This window comes from Anolis sagrei, chromosome X (assembly GCF_037176765.1).
Source record: "Anolis sagrei isolate rAnoSag1 chromosome X, rAnoSag1.mat, whole genome shotgun sequence".
Lineage (NCBI taxonomy): Eukaryota > Metazoa > Chordata > Lepidosauria > Squamata > Dactyloidae > Anolis > Anolis sagrei.
This window is the reverse complement of record NC_090034.1, coordinates 59,200,265-59,219,522: the sequence shown is the minus strand read 5'-3', so window position 1 is coordinate 59,219,522 and position 19,258 is coordinate 59,200,265.

Genomic DNA, 19,258 nt, shown 5'->3' with positions numbered 1-19,258 from the left:
GCAAAACTACAGTTAGCTGGATGTGTAATTGGTTAAGGCTAAGTGAATGAACCCAATAGGTGATTCTCAGCAATGCTTCCACTTCATCCTGGAAATAAGTTTTTTTTAATGTTAGGAGTGAGTTGAGAAACTGCAAGTGGCTTCTGGTGTGAGAGAATTGGCTGTCTGCAAGGATGTTGCCTGGATGATTTGCTATCCTGTGGGAGGCTTCTCTCACGTCCCTGAATGGGTAGCTGGGGCTGACTGACGGGAGCTTACCCCACTCTTCAGATTCGAACCGCCAACCTTTCGGTCAGCATTCCTGCTGGCACAAGGTTTAACCCATTGTGCCACTGGGGCCTCCCTGGAAAGAAGTGGTGAGTGGAGTGCCATAAGCAGAGTTATGGCCCTGGTCCTGTTCAACATCTTTATTAACAACTTACTAGAGACTTCCTGTGTCCAGGTGGCATTCATTATTTATCTGCTGTCTTGATTCTAGTGTTTCTCAATACTTTGTTCATTTTCATGTTTTGTTTTTTTTTCCTTTTCTGTTGAAATTGTCCATGTGCTCAATAGAAACTTATTGGAAACTACAACAACACAACTGAGAACTGCTTTGAGGGAGAAAAAAAGTCACAGCTCATTTTGTTCTGTTTTTGCTTTGTTAAAACCTGTTTTGGGCCCTGTGCAGCAGCCAAAGTGGATTAGTTCAGTGAGCTGGGCTGCAAAAGGAACAGAAACACTTAATTAGCAGCTAGTAAAGGCAAGGAAGAACATGGAATGGAATGGGAAATCGGACTTAATTACACCCCATTTGTGCCATTTGCAGGCTTCGCAAACTCGACAGGTGCAAAACCAGACCCTAATGCGTCCAGACAGTTCTCTCTCGATCCCGTACACATACTGTCATTGTACACATAGGATTATGGTCACGATTTCCTCTAATATGCGAGGGGTGTTTAATAAAGATTTCCGCTGGCCCACTTCCTGTGGACTGAGAGCAATGAAAATTGGCCCAGTTCTGAGTCCTTCTCTATATAGGTGACACCTAAGGACACACACTTCTCCCATCTTTTGAAGCAACTGTAAACACCTCGCTTGTAGAAGTCGACAGGTTGCTCCAAACGTTGTGACTTCGGAAATCAGAGTCTTCTCACCTGAGCAATGCTTGCCCTTCAAAAATAACTTATTTTTTAAAATTATCTTTATTAAGATTTTCTGTAACATCATTAAAATCCAAGAGTGTCCTTGAAAGAATACGGGAAAATGAATAATAAAAAAGGGATGGAGAAAGAAAAAGAAAGAGAAAAAAAGAAAAAGAAAAAAATAGTAAAAATAAAAATTGTGCCGTCGTGCCTGGGGGCTATTATTCTTAATGAAGGAAGCATGGACGTGGCATCTTTCCCCAGGGGATTGCTTCTTGCCCTCCTATAGGAAACTAGAACTCTCAAAAACCCAAAACACTGTAAATAACACAAAATAAGTTTTATTGATCACAAAGAGTTATTTCTTTAAAGCAATGAGCTGGAAACTTAAGAGGGGTGAAGGAAAATATATGTTACAGTCTCAGTTAGTCCTGGGTCCAAGGTGTTTGAAGCTGAGAAGCAGAGGTGGCTCTGGGTAATTTTCAACGGTAAGCAAACAGTATTTTGGCGCGCCCCCGCCCAAACAATCATTGATATATATTTTCTGTTCATCATGGGAGTTCTGTGTGCCATATTTGGTTCAATTCCATCATTGGTGGAGTTCAGAATGCTCTTTGATAGTAGGTGAACTATACATCCCAGTAACTACACTTGCCGCACTTGCTCCCTTGCCTGGCCCGCTTTGGGTCCGGAGGTGTGCCTTTCCCGATCCCCTGGCACCCCACCCGCCTCCTTTCCTCTCCCCAATCCACGGGTGGGCCAAGAGGCGGAGCCGCCGCACCTGGCCCGCTTTGGGTCCGGAGGCATGTCTGAAGGCCCCAGTGTGTGCACCAAAAGTCACCTCTTCTCCTGACTTTCTCCTCAGCCATTGGGACCAAGAGAGAGAGAGAGAGAGAGAGAGAGAGAGAGAGAGGTGGAGATGCCCACCTTTCCTGAAGGTAGGCGCAAAAACAAAGGAGGGAGCGGAGGTGGGAGATACCTCCAGCCAGAGGGGCTCTCTCTCTCTCTCTTGGTCCCAATGGCTGAAGAGAAAGTCAGGAGAAGAGGCGACTTTTGGTGCGCACACTGGGGCCTTCAGACATGCCTCCGGACCCAAAGCGGGCCAGGTGCGGCGGCTCCGCCTCTTGGCCCACCTGTGGATTGGGGAGAGGAGAGGAGGCGGGTGGGGTGCCAGGGGATCGGGAAAGGGAGCCGGTCATGGGGAAGGGATCGAACGCGGAGAACGATTGAGTGCCGGCTCTGCTTGTGCACCCGGTGGCCGGGTGGAGCAGAAACGAGAGGGGCTAGGCGAGGCTCAAGGGCCCGGCCCCTTTGGGAAGAGGATCGCCCGGCAGCGAGGCAAGAAAGCCGAGGCTCCCCCCGGACTGCTAGGGCTGTTGTGAACTGAGGGGGCGCTCCTCAAGTGGCAGTCGAGGGGCATTTACAGAGGCGCCTCTGCACCCCTGGCAAAATAAAAATGTTCTGCGACCGCTTACTTGGCATAATGGATGAGCCGCCCCTGCTGAGAAGCCTCACTAAGTTTCCTCTTTATTCAATGGCTGTGAATGCCGGAGCAAACCACAACCCCAGTTCAGATGGGCTATGTTTGAAGACTCAGGATCTTCCTCTGGTGCCAAAAGAAGTGATTTGAAGGCGCTTGAGACTTCCAGTTCAATGTGGATTTCATACAGCTGTGTGGAAGGGGCCTGAATCTCCGTGTTGGAGAGAAAAAGCTGGATATCTATCTATCTTCTTCTTCTATCTTCTATCTATACACATAATAAAAGTGAAAATATGTATATGTATGTGTGGCTGGGTTGTCCACTTACACAGACAGGCTTCCGTTTCTGCAAAGAGCTATAGGAAGCACCAAAGGCCCTCCCTCCAGTGACACTGCAGGTTATAGCAAGCGCCGTAAACATGCCCAAAAGTCCTGCCAATGTTCTCCACCAACACTGCCCACCACTCAAGTGAAGGCTTTCAAATGGGGACAATTTCATCCCAGATTTTCTGTTTTTCCTCCACCACAGGCACCCCAGTGTTTCTGACTCTCTCCATTGGTGTGGAATTTGCATGGTCCCACCCACTGCCTCTCCCTTAACCCTTTCATATTATTTTCTATGGCACACAGCAAACAGGGCAGCACTGATCAGCAACTGAACATACTAGAGAGATCTGAGGAGAATTCACTATGATTTATAGGCATGGGTACTGGGATGCATAGTTCACCTGCAATCTAAGAACTGCACTCTGGACTCCATCAGCGATGGACCTGGAACTAACATGGCACACAGAGTCCCCATGACCAGTATAAAATAGGGGGAATTCATCTTGATTTGGGGGCGGAGTTGTAGTTCACCTACATCCAGAGAGCACTGTGAACCCAAACACCAATAGATCTGGATCACAGTTGGCACACAGACACCCCCCTCCCCATGACCCACTTTACTTCCTGGTGTGGTTTGGGGAAGGAGAACCATGGATGATGAGATTTGCAGAACCTTTCTTCACTTCCACAGACCACAGCGACCCCCACGCTTGATGGACCCAGACCAAATTTGTCACACAGACCCCCATTACCTACTTTATGTCCTGGTGTGGATTGGGGAACGATGGAACACGGATGATGGGATATGTAGTACCTTCCTTCACTTCCAGAGACCACAGCGACCCCCACGCATGACGGACCCAGACCAAACTTGTCACACAGACCCCCATTACCTACTTCATGTCCTGGTGTGGATTGGGGGAGGATGGAACATGGATGATGGGATATGTAGTACCTTCTTTCACTTCCAGAGACCACAGTGACCCCCACGCATGACGGACCCAGACCAAACTTGTCACACAGACCCCCATGACCTACTTTATGTTCTGGTGTGGATTGGGGGAGGATGGAACACGGATGATGGGATATGTAGTATCTTCCTTCACTTCCAGAGACCACAGTGACCCCCATGCATGACAGTCCTGGACCAAACTTGGCACACAGATGGGATTTGCACTATCTTCATCCGATTCAGCTCCAACTTCAACAGACCAGTGAGACCCACATGAATGACGGACCTAGACGAAACCTGGCACACAGACTCCTCATGACCAACAGAACATACTGGAGAAATTTTGGGGACCCTGACCTTGATTTTGAGAATCATAGAAACATAGAATCTTAGAGGTACAAGAGACTATTTGGGCCATCCAGTCCAATCCCTTACCAAGAAGCAGGAAAATTGCATTCAAAGCACCCCAAAAAGATGGCCATCCAGCCTCTGTTTAAAAGCCTCCAAAGGAGGAGCCTTCAAATAAGGATGCAGGAGTTATAGTTCACTTGCATCCAGAGGAACAGTGACTCTCACCGACAATGGACCAGGACCAAACTTGACACTGAGAAGCCTTATAACCAACCGAACATACTGCAGGGGTTTCTGGGAATTGACCTTAGTTTTGGGAGTTGTAATTCACCTGCATCCAGAAAGCACTGAACCCAGCCGACGTCAGATCTGGACCAAGCTTGGCACACGGACCCAACATAGCCAACTGTCCATACAGGCAGGGTTTGGGGGTGATGGCCCTGGAAATCTGGGAGTTGTAGTTCACCCTTATCCAGAGAGCACTGAACCCAGATGACGACAGATCGGCACCAAACTTAAGCAATGCCTTCTTCTAATATGATGGACACCACTTATTAATTAATAACAACAATAATAGTAATAATTTACTTGTCTTTGCAAGCTCTCCAGAATCTAAGTTTGTGGCATGAGACTCATGAGATGTGGGCGGAGAGGCGGAATAACTAACAGCGTGGAAAGTGTATCTTGTGAAACCGAGCAGCATAATTCCCCCTTGTGCATAATGGCTGGAAATGCCTTTAATTGCTCAGATGTGCTAATAACGCTGCTGCTCCCCAGGCAGGACCATTAGATCTTGGCTCCGTGCGGGAATTTGGCCTTTGCATCCCGGACCGCGAGTTGTTTACCATTTTTAGGAGCGGATTTCCGGATCTTTTTCCGGAGGGAAAGAAGCGAAGATAATCCAATAAGTTTGCATTAGTCTAAAAAGGCAGAAACGGCTGCCGGGGTCACGGGCAACACGCAGAGGAGCAACAGTTCTATCTAATGGAGTCCGGCTGGGCTAAATGGCGGAAAAGCTCAGCTCAAAGGAAGGAAGGAAGGAAGAAGAAGAGCCAATCATGCAAAAATGCCACACTAGGTTTCGGGGGCCACTGCTGTCGGGAGTATTTCTCTCGGCCTGGTATTGACCTGAGCATAACACGCCACTGAACCTCATGCAGAATGCTAATGCTAAACTTTGCAGAATTTGATAAACTAACTTGGCGCTGTAGAAATGAATCAATGCAATGTTTGCAAAATCACTGGAATACTTTTTGCAGTAGCACTCTGTGCATGCTCAGGCACCCTTGGCCCTTTCACCAAGGCCCAGCAGTAGCGCTCGGTGCATGCTCAAATACCCTTGGCCCTTTCACCAATGCCCAGGCGGTAGCGCTCTGTGCGTGCTCAGACACCCTTGGCCCTTTCACCAATGCCCAGGCGGTAGCGCTCTGTGCTTGCTCAGACACCCTTGGCCCTTTCACCAAGGCCTAGCAGTAGCGCTCTGTGCGTGCTCAGACACCCTTGGCCCTTTCACCAAGGCCCAGGCGGTAGCGCTCTGTGCATGCTCAGGCACCCTTGGCCCTTTCACCAATGCCCAGGCGTTAGCACTCTGTGCATGCTCAGACACCCTTTGCCTTTTTACCAGGGCCCAGGTGGTAATACTCTGTGCATGCTCAGGCATCCTTGGCCCTTTCACCAAGGCCCAGCAGTAGCACTCGGTGCATACTCTGATACCCTTGGCCCTTTCACCAATGCCCAGGCGGTAGCGCTCTGTGCGTGCTCAGACACCCTTGGCCCTTTCACCAATGCCCAGGCAGTAGCTCTCTGTGCATGCTCAGACACCCTTGGCCCTTTCACCAAGGCCCAGCAGTAGCGCTCGATGCATGCTCAGATACCCTCGGCCCTTTCACCAAGGCCCAGCCGTTAGTGCTCTGTGCATGCTCAGACACCCTTTGCCCTTTTGCCAGGGCCCAGATGATAACACTCTGTGCATGCTCAGGCATCCTTGGCCCTTTCACCAAGGCCCAGCAGTAGCGCTCAGTGCATGCTCAGATACTCTTGGCCCTTTCACCAATGCCCAGGTGGTAGCCCTCTGCATGCTCAGACACCCTTGGCCCTTTCACCAAGGCCCAACAGTAGTGCTCAGTACATGCTCACATACCCTTGGCCCTTTCCATAAGGCCCAACAGTAGTGCTCGATGCATGCTCAGATACCCTTGGCCCTTTCACCCTTTGTCCTTTTGCCAGGGTCCAGGTGGTAACACTCTGTGCATGCTGAGGTACCCTTGGCCCTTTCACCAATGCCCAGGCTCTCTGCTTCATTCAGAAAACACTCTCGGCTTCATTCAGAAAAATGCTGCACTCGCAGAACTCAGGTGGTGTTGTATTTCGGTGTCAATGTTCACTTTGGTGGAGAGGTGGCTGCCAAGGGAGCGGAAATGGTCAACATTTTGAATGCTACACCATTAAGCTGTATCTCTGGCATTGGAGAGGGATGGGCTGGTGACACCTACTAACCCAAGGAGCAACCATCACTAAAAAAAATATGGATTTTGTCATTTGGGAGTTGTAGTTGCTGGGATTTATAGTACACCTACAATCAAAGAGCATTCTGAACTCCACCAATGATGGAATTGAACCAAATGTGGTACACAGGACTCCCATGACCAACAGAAGCATGAAATTATACCATCCCTTAATCATGAGAAGGGAGTCCATAGGGCTTGGGGAAAAGTTCCATGAAGTTTTCAAAAGTCCTTGAAAGTTTGGGAAAGTTGTTCAAAGTTGTAAAATCCAGAAAAGGCAAGTGGGAAAAGGTGTCCCAGTGTCCACAGAGTCCTTATGGCCATCCACCGATGCTGAAGATTGAGATCCATGGAAAGAACTACAGATCCCTCCACGCCAAGGACCAAAGCAGCCCGCCGACATCTTAGGGATCCCATGGGTTGACCGCAACAGTTTCCCAGGATCAGCAGGCTCCTTGGACATCCACAAAATGGTGGCAGTGAGACAACATCTTTGGAAAAATAGCTGGACGCCAGGTTGGGGTTTCAGAGGCAAAAAAAAAAGGTTATTCCCGGGGCAGAAGGGGCAGTGGAGCAAAACTGAGATAGCCATTAGTCTTAGAATTCTCCCAGGAGAAGGATTACACCATTTTTGAAGCGATCCGTTGACTTGCGGATACGGGGGCCCGAGGGGTTTCCGTATCCGCGATTTAAGGGTACGCAGTTTCGGCCTTCCCGGGATGCGAAACTGGACCACAGCAACGTGTGGCAGGAGATGGCTAGTAAATAAATAAAAAGTTAAAAGCAGCCTTGGATGGGAGCCGAGCCCAACATGCCTCCAGCCAGCAGCTAAGCCTCGTCCCAACTACCGAGAGGCAGCTGAGCCTCAGTCCTAACTTCAACTGACTGGCAGCAGCTGAACGTCGATCTCCCAACCTCTACAACAGTGGTTCTCAACCTGGGGTCCCCAGATGTTTTTGGCCTACAGCTCCCAGAAATCCCAGCCAGTTTACCAGCTGTTAAGATTTCTGGGAGTTGAAGGCCAAAACCATCTGGGGACCCCAACTTGAGAACCACTGCTGTACAACCTGGCTGAGACACTTTATCCCTCATGTCACTCAGCTCTACAGTTAAAATACAGCCTGTTGGGCTTAAGAGGCTGAGCAAGGGGAGGGGGGGATCCTGACATCACAAGAGCGTCAGCAGGCAGGCAGCTCTTGGCCAATGCCTCAAATCAAGAAGTAGTTTTCTAAGATCTACAGAGATACTTGCAGGAACACCTCAGCAAGCGAGAGTCCAAAAGTGGCAGGCTTTTTAATAATAATAATAATAATAATAAACCTTTATTTATACCCCGCTAACATCTCCCGAAGGACTCGGTGCAGCTTACAAGAGGCCGAGGCCCAACACATCAATAAAACAACAGCATAACAAATACAACAATAAATAAACTCATAAAACAAGCAATAAACATTAAAACAATTGCAATAAACATTAGACAATAACACCACAGCGCATTTAAAACTAAAGTCGGGTCAAATGTAATGATTAAAATTTTAAAATGCTGAACATGACAGGTGAGATGGATAGGTTTTTGGAGATAGGTGCGGTGTGCAGACAATCTTAAATCTCTAGTAAAGTGCAATTGGGACATGATGCTAGGAGTTTCCTATTCTGGGAAGGCACACTGGAACAACCACGTCTTCAAGCTCTTCCTAAAGACTGCCAATGTTGGGGCTTGTCTGATATCCTTGGGGAGAGAGTTCCAGAGTTGGGGGACCACCACGGAAAAGGCCCTGTCCCTTGTCCCCACCAATCGCGCTTGCGACGCAGGTGGGATTGTGAGCAGGGCCTCTCCAGATGATCGGAGAGATCGCGTGGGTTCATATATGGGTTCATAAGGTGGGTCCCAAACCATTTAGGGCTTTGTAGGTAAGCACCTGCACCTTGAATTGGGCCCGGAAAATGAACGGCAGCCAAAGGAGCTCCTTAAACAGGAGGGTTGACCTCTCCCTGTAAGCAGCACCAGTTAACAACCTGGCCGCCGCCCGTTGGACCAGTTGGAATTTCCAGGCCGTTTTCAAGGGCAGCCCCACGTAGAACGCATTGCAGTAGTCCAATCTGGAGGTGACTAAGGCATGGACCACCCTGGCCAGATCCGCCTTCATGAGGTACAGTCGCAGTTAGCGCACAAGTCTCAATTGTGCAAAAGCCCTCCAGGCCACCGCTGACGCCTGTGCCTCAAGCGTAAGTGATGAGTCCAGGAGGACACCCAAACTGCGGACCTGTGACTTCAGGGGAAGTGTAACCCCGTCCAGCACAGGTTGCCACCCTATACCCCGATCTGGTTTACGATCGACCAGAAGGACCTCTGTCTTGTCAGGATTAACCCATGGCTGATACCAAATGAGACTTCCCCCTGGGCTCACAGAAGACTGGGCGACTTGGAAGGCGCTGAACAGACTGCGCTCTGGCACCATGAGATACAGAAATGGGACCACAAAGTGGAGCCCACGACATGCGAGTGTGGAGAAGCGCAAACCACAGACCACTTACTAGAGTGCGGTCTGAGTCCCTGCCACATGCACAGAAGACCTCCTTAAAGCAACACCAGAGGCACTCCAAGTGGCCAGCTTCTGGTCAAAGGACATTTAATAGAATGCCAAGTTTTGAAACTTTGTGTTTTTAAAATACATCACAACTGTACCCTTGGTTCGCTCCTGATACGATAAATAAGCCCTTGGCCGCCACGCAGTGGCCACCCGGTGGAATGGCTCCACCTCCTCCTTCTTCAGGCCTTTCTGTGGCAGGGAACAGGCACTCCCAGGAGGGGCCCCAGGAGGGAGGGACATCTAGCCTCTCTCGGCTTGTCTGTCAGGAGGAAAGAAGCGCTTGAAGATTTTAGCTCTATTTCAGAGTTTCTCAATCTTTCTAATGCCGCGATCCCTTAATACAGTTCCTCATGTTGTGCTGACCCCCAACCATAACGTTATTTTTGCTGCTATGTCATAACTGTAATTTTGCAACTGTTCTGAATCGGAATGTAAATATCCGATATGCAGGATGTATTTTCATTCACTGGACCAAACTGGGCAAAATACCTGATACACTCAGACCTGAATATGGTGGGGGAGGCTGTCCATCCATTGGGAGATGGAGCCTCAGGTTTCATGGCACAAAACATCCTGTAGTACCCATAGTGATTGCCATAGTAGCAGAGGAGGCCACGGTCCAATTGGGGTAGGGGACCCGGCTGGAGGGCAAGAGGACGCAGCCTGTCTCCAGCTGACAGTGTCCTCCACAAACACCACACTGCCCACCCCCCAGGTGAAAGTTTCATACAGAGACAATTTCATCCTAGATTGTATGTGTTTCCTCCACCACAGATATCCCAGTCATAGAATCATAGAATCAAAGAGTTGGAAGAGACTCATGGGCCATCCAGTCCAACCCCCTGCCAAGAAGCAGGAATATTGCATTCAAATCACCTCTGACAGATGGCTGTCCAGCCTCTGATTAAAAGCTTCCAAAGAAGGAGCCTCCACCACACTCCGGGGCAGAGGGTTCCACTGCTGAACGGCTCTCACAGTCAGAAAGTTCTTCCTCATGTTCAGATGGAATCTCCTTTCTTGTAGTTTGAAGCCATTGTTCCTTGTCCTAATCTCCATGGAAGCAGAAAACAAGCTTGCTCCCTCCTCCCTGTGGCTTCCTATCACATATTTATACATGGATGGATGGATGGCATCCTTGAAGTGACTGGACTGACCTTGAAGGAGCTGGGGGTGGTGACGGCCGACAGGGAGCTCTGGCGTGGGCTGGTCCATGAGGTCACGAAGAGTCGGAGACGACTGAACGAATGAACAACAACATCATATCTCCTCTCAGCCTTCTCTTCTTCAGGCTAAACATGCCCAGCTCCTTAAGCCGCTCCTCATAGGGCTTGTTCTCCAGACCCTTGATCATTTTAGTCGCCCTCCTCTGGACACATTCCAACTTGTCAATATCTCTCTTGAATTGTGGTGCCCATTGTGGTGTTTCTTACTCTCTCCATTGGTGTGGAATTTGCACGATCACAGCCACTGCCTCTCCCTTAACCCTTACCAATTCTTTCATATGGCACACAGCAAACAGAGAGAAATTGATCAGCAACTGAACATACTAGAGAGGTTTGGGGAGAATTCACCATGATTTATAGGAGTTGTAGGGACTGGGATTTATAGTTCACTTGCAAGCTAAGATCTGAACTCTGAACTCCACCAACGATGGACCTGCAACTAACTTCGCACTCAGAAGCCCCACGATCAACAAAAATACTGGAGGTTTTTGGAGGGATTTAGAGGAGTTGTAGTTCACCTACTTCCAGAGCGCACTATGAACCCAAACAATGATGGATCTGGACCACACTTGGCATGCATACCCAATATGCCCAATTTGAATACTGGTGTGTTTTGAGCGGAATTGGCCTGGACATTTTGGAGCTGTAGGTACTGGGATGTATAGTTCACCTACAATCAATGATAACTCTGAACTCCACCAAATATGGAATTGGACCAAACTTGGCATAATAAACCCCCCATGACCAGCAAAAGATACTGGAGGTCTTTGGGGAAAATTCACCTTGATTTGTGGGAGATGTAGTTCACCTACATCCAGAGAACACTGTGAACCCAAACACTGATGGATCTGGACCACCCTGGGTACACAGACCCCCTGTGACCCACTTTACATCCTGGTGCGGTTTGGGGGAGGATGGAGCATGGATGATGGGACTTGCAGTACCTTCACCTGATTCGGCTCCAACTTCAACAGACCACTGAGACCCCCACAAATGATGGATCTGGATGAAACTTAGCACACAGGCTCCCCATGACTAACAGAACATACTGGAGAAGTTTCTGGGACATTGACCTTGATTTACATAAGTTATAGTTCACTTGCATCCAGAGAAACAGTGACTCCCACTGACAATGGACCGGGACCAAACTTGGCCCATGACCAACTGAACATACTGCAGGGGTTGGTTTTGGGAGTTGTAGTTCACCTGCATCTGGAAAGCACTGAACCCAGCTGACGTCAGATCTGGACCAAACTTGGCACACATACTTGAACATCATTCCACAGGGATATTTATAAACCTCCCTTGCCTCGTTTCCAACAAACCTCACAACCTCTAAGGATGCCTGCCATAGATGTGGGTTAAACGTCGGAAACATGGTCAGACAACCCGGAAAACCCACAGCAACCCAAACAATGCCTTCTTCTAATAAGCTGTGCACCACCGGTCCGCAAGCTAGTAGATAATATTTACAAAGTGGCTTCTGTCTTTATATCATAGCATTCTTTTCCCATTAGTTAGTATGCCTGGAGAAAGTCTGCATAGAAATAAAGCTAACAAGAAGGAGGAGAAGGAGGAAGGAAGAGGAAGAAGAAAGATGCCTGACTCAGTGGAGCAAAGTTAGTGTCGTCCTGAGGAGAGTGAGGAGACCAAAGCCTGTTAGTGTCAGTGGGCGAAAGCTCGTGTCATCCTGAGGAGAGTGAGTAGGCCAAAGCCCATTAGAGTCAGTGGGCCAAAGTTAGTATCGTCCTGAGGAGAGCGAGGAGGCCAAAGCCCATTAGTCAGTGGGCCAAAGCTCGTGTCGTCCTGAGGAGAGTGAGTAGGCCGAAGCCCGTTAGAGTCAGTGGGCCAAAGCTCGTGTTGTCCTGAGGAGAGTGAGTAGGCTGAAGCCCGTTAGTCAGTGGGCCAAAGCTCGTGTCGTCCTGAGGAGAGTGAGTAGGCCGAAGCCTGTTAGAGTCAATGGGTCAAAGCTGGTGTCATCCTGAGGGGAGCGAGGAGGCCGATGCCAATTAGAGTCAGTGGGCCAAAGCTTGTGTCGTCCTGAGGAGAGCGAGGAGGCCAAAGCCCATTAGAGTCAGTGGGCCAAAGCTAGTATCATCCTGAGGAGAGTGAGTAGGCAAAAGCCCATTAGAGTCAGTGGGCCAAAGCTCGTGTCGTCCTGAGGAGAGTGAGTAGGCAAAAGCCCATTAGAGTCAGTGGGCCAAAGCTAGTATCATCCTGAGGAGAGCGAGGAGGCCAAAGCCCATTAGAGTCAGTGGGCCAAAGCTTGTGTCGTCCTGAGGAGAGTGAGTAGGCCGAAGCCTGTTAGAGTCAGTGGCCCAAAATTAGTGTTGTCCTGAGGAGAGTGAGGAGGCCGAAGCCTGTTAGAGTCAGTGGGCCAAAGCTAGTATCGTCCTGAGGAGAGCGAGGAGGCCAAAGCCCATTAGTCAGTGGGCCAAAGCTCGTGTCGTCCTGAGGAGAGTGAGTAGGCCGAAGCCCGTTAGAGTCAGTGGGCCAAAGCTCGTGTTGTCCTGAGGAGAGCGAGTAGGCCGAAGCCCGTTAGTCAGTGGGCCAAAGCTCGTGTTGTCCTGAGGAGAGGGAATAGGCCGAAGCCCGTTAGTCAGTGGGCCAAAGCTCATGTCGTCCTGAGGAGAGTGAGTAGGCCGAAGCCTGTTAGAGTCAATGGGTCAAAGCTGGTGTTGTCCTGAGAAGAGTGAGTAGGCCGAAGCCCATTAGAGTCAGTGGGCCAAAGCTCGTGTCGTCTGAGGAGAGCGAGGAGGCCAAAGCCCATTAGAGTCAGTGGGCCAAAGCTCGTGTCGTCCTGAGGAGAGTGAGTAGGCCGAAGCCCGTTAGTCAGTGGGCCAAAACTCGTGTCGTCCTGAGGAGACTGAGTAGGCCGAAGCCTGTTAGAGTCAATGGGTCAAAGCTGGTGTTGTCCTGAGGAGAGCGAGTAGGCCGAAGCCTGTTAGAGTCAGTAGGCCAAAGCTAGTGTCGTCCTGAGGTGAGCGAGGAGGCCGAAGCCCGTTAGAGTCAGTGGGCCAAAGCTCGTGTTGTCCTTAGGAGAGTGAGTAGGCCGAAGCCTGTTAGAGTCAGTGGGCCAAAGCTAGTGTTTTTCTCAGGAGAGCAAAGAGGCCAAAGCCTGTTAGAGTCAGTGAGCCAAAGCTAGTATCGTCCTGAGGAGAGCGAGGAGGCCGAAGCCCGTTAGAGTCAGTGGGCCAAAGCCCATGTTGTCCTGAGGAGAGTGAGGTAAGCCTCTGTGTATGAGAAGCCCCCATGTTAAAGGCCTTGTGTGTAAAACCGTATGTAAACTATTATGGGAAGCTCCTGTTTAACTTCGGTGTTAGAGGAGACTCTGAGAGAGTGAAGCTATTTATCTGCGTAAGAAAGAAGCCCAGCATGGAAGCACAGAAGGAAGTTATGGAAACCTTGTTATTGTAAATAATTTAACCATATTATTTTACTGCAAAGAAAACCCTCTGATGGAAGAGAGAACATTGGTCTGTGTGTTTTTGTTTAATACATCATCCAAAAGCACATTGGATGATGTATTAAACCTGTTGTGCTCCAGAGCAGGAACACCTCTGACCTTAAACAGCACACCAGCTTGGTAAAAACAGCAAGTGGTTTCTTGAGGAATAAATGCAGGCAAAGCAGTAAAAAAAACTGTAAAAAGAGTATAGTCCCAAGATGAAGAATAATCCATAAGCTTCAAAGCCCAAGCTTAAACACAAGATTCAAAAGTATAACATTTATAGAACAAGGCAGCATGAAAATCCAATACTCAAATCAGGAGCTTGGCAAAACTTGGTACATGAAACTAGGAACACTTGGAAACAAGACCATCATGAAATTCCAATGTTGACAAAACTGAGGCAACTCTCTCCCATCTATATAAATAAAAATGTAATGTTCGTTTGTGGGATTAACAGAACTCAAAAACCACTGGACGATTGACACCAAATTAGGAGACAAGACATCTAACAACCCAATGTATGTCCTTCATTCAAAAAAATTGATTTTGTCATTTGGGAGTTGTAGTTGCTGGGATTTATAGTTCACCTACAGTCAAAGAGCATTCTGAACCCCACCAACGATGGAATTGAACCAAACTTGGCACACAATTCTCCCAAGACCAACAGAAAACACTAGAAGGGTTTGGTGGGCATTGATGTTGAGACTGGGAGTTGTACTTCACTTACATCCAGAGAACACTGCGGACACAAACAATTATGGATCTGCACCAAACTCTACATGAATACTCAGTATGCCCAAATGTGAACACTAGAAAATAGAATCTTGACATTTGGGAGTTTTAGTTGCTGGCATTTATAGTTCACCTACAATCAAAAGCATTTTGAACCCCACCAATTATGGAATTGAACCAAACTTGGCACACAATTCTCCCACGACCAACAGAAAACACTAGAAGGTTTTGGTGGGCATTGATGTTGAGTTTGGGAGTTGTAGTTCACTTACATCCAGAGAACACTGCGGACACAAACAATTATGGATCTGCACCAAACTCTACATGAATACTCAATATGCCCAAATGTGAACACTGGAAAATAGAATCTTGACATTTGGGAGTTTTAGTTGCTGGCATTTATAGTTCACCTACAATCAAAAGCATTTTGAACCCCACCAATTATGGAATTGAACCAAACTTGGCACACAATTCTCCCACGACCAACAGAAAACACTAGAAGGTTTTAGTGGGCATTGATGTTGAGTTTGGGAGTTGTAGTTCACTTACATCCAGAGAACACTGCGGACACAAACAATTATGGATCTGCACCAAACTCTACACGAATACTCAATGTGCCCAAATGTGAACACTGGAAAATAGAATCTTGACATTTGGGAGTTGCAGTTGCTGGGATTTATAGTTCACCTAGAATCACAGAGCATTCTGAACCCCACCAACGATAGAATTGGGCCAAACCTCCCACACAGAAACCCCATGACTACCAGAGTGGGCCACAGCAACGCATGGCAGGGGATGGCTAGTGTATCAATATAAAGCTTTTCCTGACCCCAGAACTGAAAGGAAAGCATTTCTCTAGCCCTTACAACCAGATAAGGGTTTCTCATCTCTCTTTTCCTGAAGACAAATTGACCTTTGTTGCACCTGAGAACTTTGCCTGTTTACAAAAGTCTTGCTTTTTGTCTTCACTCTCATTAAATTCTGCACCTGAGAATTCATCTTCATTAGACAGTTTCTCAGAGAAAGACTGTTGAGGGCCTCTCCCAGGAAGGTGACCTTGTGAATCTTCATGAGACACCTCGGGCCTCTCGTCTGAACTTAACTCAGGCCCAGGGAAACCCTTCATCCCCATTCCCATCATGAACATCAGACACAGTCACAGGCTGAACTACAACAAAACCCCAACTCTCTATGTGGGGTTGCCTTTGAAGACTGTCCGCAAGCTCCAGATGGTCCAGCAAGCGGCGGCCATGTTGCTAACGGAAGCGGCATACAGGGAGCACACAACTCCTCTGTTGCGCCAGCTCCGCTGGCTGCCAGTCTGCTACTGGGCACAATTCAAAGTGCTGGCTTTAGCCTATAAAGCCCTAAACAGTTCTGGTCGGGCTAATCTATCCGAACGTATCTCTCCTTATGAAACATTTAGGACTTTAAGATTGTCTGGGAAGGCCCTGCTCTTGATCCCGCCTTCCTCGCAGATGCGTTTGACGGGGATGAGAGACAGGGCCTTCTCAGTGGTGGCCCCTTGGCTATGGAACGCCCTCCCCAGGGCGTTCCATAAGATCAGCTCCCTCCCTTCTAACATTCTGCAAGATGGTTAACACCTAGCTATTCGAGCAGGCTTTTACTACTGGAGCATAATTAGACAAAAATGAATCATGGAATGCTTGACGATGCAATTGGATCATGATTTTAGCAAGAAGACCTTGAGAATTTGTTTTTATAGATATTGTTTTTATATTTTTAATGTTTAACTGTGTTTATGACTGTTTTTATAATTGGTTTTAACTGTACCCTGATATTGTTATGGCATCAAATCGCCGCCGACTGTGAACCGCCTTGAGTTGCCCTTGGCTGAGAAAAGCAGTACACAAATGCAGTAAATAAATAAATGAATATTTTTTCTATGTAAGTACACTTCAACTTTTGGCAGCAGTCTTCTAATTCATATATAACAACTGATATTTGCCCCTGTTGTTGTGGCTGGAAAAGTGATAAAGAAGCCCCAATCTTTCTTGATTTCTCTTTAATCAACAGAGTGCACTTGGTCCATCTCCAACATGATCATCCAACATCATATGTATACGAGTCCAATATTGCTGGTCCTTTCTGCAAAGGCACCACAATATGATAAAAATATCCCAATGTTGTGCTTTCATTTTTCAGTATTAATGAGCATTGCCTTTGGATGTCTTAGATCAGAGCTTTCCACTGTGTGCCATGATACACAAGTGTGTCAACTGTAGCCCACAGGTACATCACATCAAAAATGACTCCTCCCGCCATTATTGGAAGAGGTACCCCCAGTGGTGCAATGAGTTAAATCCTTGTGCCGGCAGGACTGCTGACTGAAAGGTCAGTGGTTCAAATCTGAGGAGTGGAATGAGCTCCCGTCTGTCAGCTCCAGCTTCCCATGCGGACATGAGAGAAGCCTCCCACAGGACAGGAAAACATCTGGGCGTCCTCTGGGCAAGGTCTTTGCAGACGGACAATTCTCTCAAACCAGAAGCGACTTGCAGTTTCTTAAGTCGTGCCTGACACACACACACACACACACAAAAACACAACAACTGGAAGATACTCTCAGAGGGCATCCAGTCGAACCCCCTTCAGCCAGGAAGGCACAATCAAATTCTAAGAATTGGCAGCTATCTAACCTCAGCTGAAAAATCTCCAGAAGAGATTCCAGACTCCCAGGCAGTGTATACTTCAATGGGGTCGGAAGAGACCCCCAAAGGGCATCAAGTCCAGCCCCTTTCAGCCAGCCAGGAAGACCATCAAAGCACCCATGGAAGGCTATCCAGCTTCTGCTTAAAAACATCCAGCGATGTTTACAGGAGTTTACAGGTGTGGAGTGCTGGTGTATTAAACTGTAGATTGTGTTATAACTTTTGCTATTTGCACCATTGGTTGATTGAGATGCAGCAATTACCATTAAAATGGATAAGTTTCTAATTCAGAAAATAAAACCTGTTGACAACAATGTTGTTTTATTTATCTATCTTGCCCAGGAGTTTTATAATTTTATCCTTTGCATTTGGCCCAGCTCACTTTGTTTAATCCCTTTATCATTTTATATTTGTGTTATTATGTTCTTATTATTTTACTAGCTGTACCCGACACGCATTGCTGTGGCCAACCTTCCCTCCCTCTTTGTCTCCTTTCTTTGGGGGGAGATATAGTGCATGCACACACACACGCATACACATATGGGTGTGGATAATATGGCAATGTCTATGTTGAAAGGAAGTTGTGGAGAATACCTACATGGATGTTAGTTTTACTATATTTACTCAACTCTCCCCTCAAATACACAGTCACGCAGGAAATAAGTGGCTCTGCTGGAGTGTATGTCTTGAGGGGTTATTGTGGGGATGATCTTGCATGTGCATTAATTCCACTATATTTTCACAACTCCGCACACCCATACGCACTCACTGTTGCTCTGCCAACATGTGTATGTTGCCAAGTTGTAAAAGATAGATAGAATGATTTTCAATTCATATAGCACTTCAAAAACATGCAAACGTGAGTATAGCAATAGGTACCACTCTGGCAGGAAGGTAAGGGCGCTCCATGCAGTCATGCCAGTGGCCACATGACTTTGGAGGTGTCTATGGACAATGCCGTCTCTCTCTCTCTCTCTAGCTCTCTACCTTGGAGGGACGTATTCGGCCTTAGTTTGAGGACCCCTGCCCTAGACCAGCCAATTATAATACTTATTTCCAAAATTCTGTTGTTTCTAATACAAGTTTTTCCCCCTTACCTTCAATATATGCATTTTCTAACAATTTTTCCCATGTCTACCCAAAATCACCTTTTTTCAGTAGTCCTCTTTTAATCTTTATACTACCTGTCAGTTTATCATTTATTGCAATATCCCAGATCACCCTATGCCACTCCCCTCTTTCTTTCCATTTTTTGGCTATTAACAATCTTGCTGCTGTCTGCTTGTCTGCCTGCCTGCATTCCTTCCTTCCTTCCCTGGGGCCTCTGCGCTTGGCTGCCTGCCAACTCCCCCCATTCAGATCCAGCACCCACAGTGTCTGCGACTACACCTCCTCTTCCTCCCCAACTCCCCGAGCAGGAGACAGCACCAGCCAGGCCAAAAGGGTCAAGGGGCGGTGGAGCAGCGCATGGCCGTGGCGCTAAAGCCACAGATGCGGGGATCACTTCACTCTGCCTCCAAGTGCCTCCCCTTGATTCCTCGTTGCCAAAGAGGAGGAGGAACCCCACTGTGCCAACCTGGAGGCAAAGTGGTGTGGGCGTGGATGAAGGCTGGCAGAAGGGGGCGGCAGCCATTTTGGGGAGGCAGAGGAGGCGGGGCCTGAGAAGGTGGTTTCGCGACCCCTCCCAAACTACCAAATTACCCCCCCCCCCAGGGGTCGCAACCCCCAGGTTGAGAACCGCCGATCTAGATCCAATGCCAACTGGGTTCAGTGGGTGAATTGCAGCTTCCATCTGCAAGTTCCATCGTCCATGAGCGATACTCTTCCAAACTGCACCTGGATGTAGAATGAGTC